Genomic DNA, 5670 nt, shown 5'->3' with positions numbered 1-5670 from the left:
GACTAAGACATGGAGAAAAGGGTTTATTTGTCTTATAGCTAACAGACCACCATCAAGAGAATACAGTGCAGAAAACCTGGAAGCAAGAGCTAAAGCAGAACCCATGGAGAGATACTGCTTACTGTTTTGGTCTCAAAGGCTTGTTCAGCCTACATTCTTATATAACCCATAACTGTCTGCCTAGGGATTAGGACTACCCACAGTCGTTTGGACACCCCACCCATATCAATCATAATTTTTTAAAAAATCTCCCACAGATTTGTACTGTCACTGAAACTGGTAGGGCTTTAGTAATGCATCTTTAAGTCATTTCTGCTCCTGTAAGTAATCCCTCACCACGTTACTGTAAATAACCCCAATACCAATTAAACTTACTGGCCCACCACAGTTGGTCTTTGGTGATATCTGTACTTTGGTCTGTTGTGGAATCCCTATCTGGGTTGAGTTGACATGTGTGTTGTATCTCTCCAGGAAAAGTCTTCTCACACAAAAGTGGAAAGATGATCTGCAGAAAAAGGGAAAGGAAGCATGAGAGAGAATGCTATGTGCTCCACTTATCTCCTCCTACTCCTTTCTCCCCCCCACCCCCCAACCTCCACCCCCACCCCACCCCACCCCCGTTTCCTGTTCCTCCTTCTCCTCCCCTCCTACTGGCCCACTCATGAAGACTGAAGTCATAAAAGTATCTTGTTAATTTATGAGATAAGTGTCATCTGTTGCCTTCTGTGATTGCAAATGAGCTTTTGAACATCATTAGCTATGTCCTAAAACTTGACTTCTCTGAAAATGATATAGACCTAAATCATTTGTCTGTCTAAAAGGGAAGTTTGTTTTTCCAACACATCTCATTTTGGGATACATAGAGTCTGAAACATCACATTTCCCTCAGTCTTGTGGATTAAATGCCTGTGGGAAAGCATTTATTTTAGGTGGCAGTCATTCTTTTGACAGCTTGTCTCATGGGGAGCCATTATCATCAGCAGCATATTTTAAAATTCTAGATCCATTTGCATTAGTCTCAGAATCTTTTACATGAATAATAAGTAATGTTAAGCGGTCCGTATCAAAACTGGAGTGACACCAGAGCTGGTTGATTTCTATAAATATAGTCAAACACAGTTTGAAAAGAAAGGAGTTAACATAAATTAGGCAGAGGGATGATATCAAAAGATAGATTAAAAGACCATAACAAAACAGTAGGAAATTAGTATAAATTTTTAAGTGATTGACAATTATGAACTACATAGGCTCTTACATTTTAAGTCAGTACTCTGATCACTACTTATAGATAGCAAATGGACTGCAAATTTATTGAGCAAATCAAACTATTTTGTTCTCTTTTTTCCCCCTGTGGGTTCATAAAAAAAAAAATAGTCTTGAGGGCTGAAGAGATGGCTCAGCTGTTAAATGCTAGGCTCACAACCAAAATTATAAAAAAATAGTCTTGTTATAATCAAATTTAAAAAAATTCAAACAAGCAGATGTCAGGAAATTTACAAGTTGTACTTGTTTTGATATTGCTTATAATATCAAGGTAAGTAAAAGACACCTATGAAGTTAAAAAATAAGGACCTTAGATTTGTCTAATGTAGAAAACTGTGCTTGACAAGAATGTCAACCAAGGGTTGATTAGCTCAGGTGGGACAGTGAGCAAGTCAAATATCATCCAAGTAAGGGAGTGACCAGGGCTCTGAGCAAGAGGTGGAGGTAAGAAGCTCAGGTACAGTGGCTGTAAATGCATTGTAGACTTCACCAAATATAAGAAATTATTTTAACAATTTTATTGTTTGAAATGATAAGCATTTGAGGAGGTGGATATACATATCCTGACTTAAATATTACACAATGTATACAAATGTTGAAATGTCATAAGGCACCCTGTAAACACACATACACACACACAAATATATTATATGCATATACATATCTTATACATACATATATACATACATATACATACACACACACACAAACACACACACACAAACACACACACACACACACACACACACACACACAATATTGTAGGAGCCAGAGGGCCAAGGCCTCACATGTAAGATTGTGTCTTCTAGATATGAAAGGGAAACTACACACATGAAATATCAACAATATGGTGTTGATAGCAAGGATTGCAGAATGACAAAACTATATGAGGTATCAGTGTGAATGGGGGAAATCACCATTCAAGAACATTTGCCACTCCTCCAGAACTTTTTTTCTACAATAGGTCAGGTTTACAACCATAGACAGGGAGGAAATGACAAACATAGAGAGTACCTCCCATCACTATCATCAGGTATGTTCAGGATACAGAAGTTCATACAGCTGAATGGAGCTGTGCATAATGCCCCAGTGCACACTAAGCTGCACTAATGATGAGGGGGCAGGAAACATCTTGTTGTGGCATTCTTTGGGCAGCCAGGGGCAAACTTCTATGAGAAAAGAGTTCTCACAGCATGATGGTATAGGAAAATCTATTATATGCAGGCTACAAATAACATCAAATCTTTGGCAGCCAATACAATAGCCAGGGAAACATGGGATGATACAAGTCCTGAAGGCAAAAACTGTCAACCAAGTTTCTATACCCAGCAATGTGGTCTCTAAAAGTTGATGGCTTAAAAAATTAATGATAATCAAGCCAACCCTGTAGAAAATGTTTAAAGGGATATTACATACAGCCGGGGAAATACAAAGACAGTTTTATCTATGAGAACACAGGCAAGAATACATCTCATGATAGAAATAGATGAATAAAAGAGAGAGTAATCAATTATGTTCAGCAGAAAACTAAGCAAATCACTAATACCCATTGTACTTTCAGGAGAAGGAAATAAAAGAATTATCAATTACCCAATCAGCTAGAAAAACAACAACAACAAAATCATGGGAAGTAACAAACATCTCCCAATAGAAAACTTTAAAAGCAAATGACCTTAATTTACTAATTAAAAATTTAGGTTCACTGACTGAGTAAAAATAAGGGGGAGGGGTTTGCTAAATCTTGTTGTCTCCAGGGAACTCATACAACTCACAAAGAATTTTTTTTTAAAAAGTATAAAGTTGGAAGTCAACTTGCCAAACAAAGGCTGCATCATTATTTTCATACTTGAATAAAATGGTCTTAAAGCACAAACTAGTCAAAAGGGATAAAAGAGGGTCATAAAATGAACAATTCACCAAAATCTTCTTAACACAATGTTCAGGAAAAATTCAATTGTTGGGTTGCAACAGCTGTGGCCATACTTTTGGATGTGGCTACCGCAGAAAATACATTGGAGGAACCATTTCCTTCTGACAACTCTGTTCCAAATGAACACAATTCAGCAGAGTCCTTCTTCTAAACATATCTCTTTTTTTTTTTTTTTTACCCCAAAGATCTAGAATATTCTCAGTGCCATGAAAATCAGTTAACATTTATGGGATACCTATGGTATTTGAGTGCATTGTTTAGGCAAAGTGTCTCTACAGGGGTTCTTCTTTAAACCATTTTCTTCATACAGACACCAAACCTTGAGAATTTAATATTTTTGTGAAGAGCATGCAGGTGGGTCAGCAATGAAGATGCACATCTGACATGTTAGCACTGGACTGACACATGTAGGAGGATTGCAAGTTCAATCCTACCCTGATCTAATAACAAAGCACAGAGAGTGCGTGAGAGAATTAGATTGGCAGGTTCACACATGACAACATACAATGAAATAAACAATTGTAAAATATTTTTACACCTCCTAGGTTCTCAAATTTTAATCAGTCTTCTTAGTCAATCTTCTGTGTCATCTTGAAACATATGCACTTGGTGTAACAGAAGGTTTTTCAAAAAATCTATTAGTACCCAATTTTCTGTAGCCCTTGATTTAATCAATGCAATGGGGAGATTAACAGCTGACCACATTCATGGACACTAGAGGTGGGATAAGAAGAAGAAAAAAAAACCATAAAGGTGTTAAGCACAAAGGTCTTGTGCCCACAACATAAACAGACATGGGATAGATTTTAAAAGGGTAATTCAAGTAAATTAAAATGGAAAAAAGGTTTAAAATATGTCTGTATGATAATAGAGTGGCTGAAACATGCAAAAGTATTTACATATTTCTCAAATTCCTTGAAGGTCAAAAGGAGTTAGACAAAAAATACACACTCTATAAAAATTAGATTATTTGGAAGTTTTCCCCTAAAATTATTATGATACAGCCTGAGAACCTGCTACATCAGACTGTCTATAAAACGTAGTAAAAACTATAGCCTTCCAACAAGTTCTTCCTCCATGAAGCTGTCGTGCTTTAATATTATTCAATTTTTTGTTTCATTACAGCATTAGCTTTAATATAAACTTTCAAGCATACATGAAGAACTCAATTGATTTCTCCTTCAGGATTTTTCTCAATTGTTTCTCAGGTACTTCTACATGTCCTGTTACCTAGTAGAAAAATCTTAGGCTTGAAATTAAAATTGCCTTACATTATAAAGATACCAAATCTTAAGTAAAAAACCTTGAGTTTAAATCTTTAAATGTCAATGACCATTGTTAATTTAATAGGTTTTGTTTGGTTTTTAGTTTTATGTGTTCCATTAGTCTGATAAACTCCATTACCAGAATGATGTAGCCCAAAGGGTACTCAGAGAAATGAAATCTGACAAATGGATGTGTTTCACTTTGCAGAATTTGGAAAACTGAAATATGTACACCATACCATTGATACTTATTCAGGATTTCAATGGGCGACTGCTTTGAGTTCTGAAAAGACTGATTGATTCTGTAATCACACATTTGCTAGAAGTTATGGCCATCATGGGTATACCTGCACAAATTAAAACTGACAATGCTCCAGCATATGTCTCTGTTAAAATGAAACAGTTTTTTGCTTATTACAATATAAAGCATAATACAGGTATACCACACAATCCTACAAGCCAAGCAGTCATAGAAACATCAAACAGAACTCCAAAGGATATGCTAAATAAACAGAAAGGGGTAACAAAAACCCCTAGAAATAGATTACATAATGCTCTATTAACATTGAATTTTATCAGTGCTAATGAAAAAGTAACAACAGCTTTCAAGAGACATTAGATAATAGAAAAAAAAAAAACCTACAGAATTTAATCAGCCTATATACTTTAAGGATGTGCTGACCTCAGAATGGAAACCAGGATATATATTATGTTGGGGATGAGGTTTTGATTTTGTTTCTACAGGAGAAGAAAAGCTATGAATACCATCAAAATTGATAAAGGTTTGATTTGCACAACAGAAACCTCTTAATTAGAAGAGGTTCATCAACCAGCATGACCATCCAATTTAAACTCACATATACCACTAACAAATGCTTTTCATTTAATCAGATATAATTTGCCAAAAAGCAAAAAGGGAACCTCCCTAAAGTTAGGGTTGGGAAATTTTTTTTTTTTTTTTTCTTTCAGGAGAATGAAGGCAAAGGAATCTGAAGAACAGTGTACAAATGAAACATCTGAAGAAAAAGGACAAATCATTCTGAAAAAAAAAAAGTCCCAAGAAAAGGAGTAAATTGGCCTATTGTTATATCACATATAAAATTTCACAAGTCTTCCTAAATGTTTGTTTCTGCTGTTCTCTACAGACACTTAACACAAATGGTCTTTATGTAGTCCCAGTTCAATTAAAACTTAAATCTGGCTTTGGATTTG

This window comes from Onychomys torridus, chromosome 2, assembly GCF_903995425.1.
Source record: "Onychomys torridus chromosome 2, mOncTor1.1, whole genome shotgun sequence".
NCBI classification, from domain to species: Eukaryota; Metazoa; Chordata; class Mammalia; order Rodentia; family Cricetidae; genus Onychomys; species Onychomys torridus.
The sequence above is the reverse complement of the archived record's forward strand: the minus strand, read 5'-3'. Positions refer to the sequence as shown.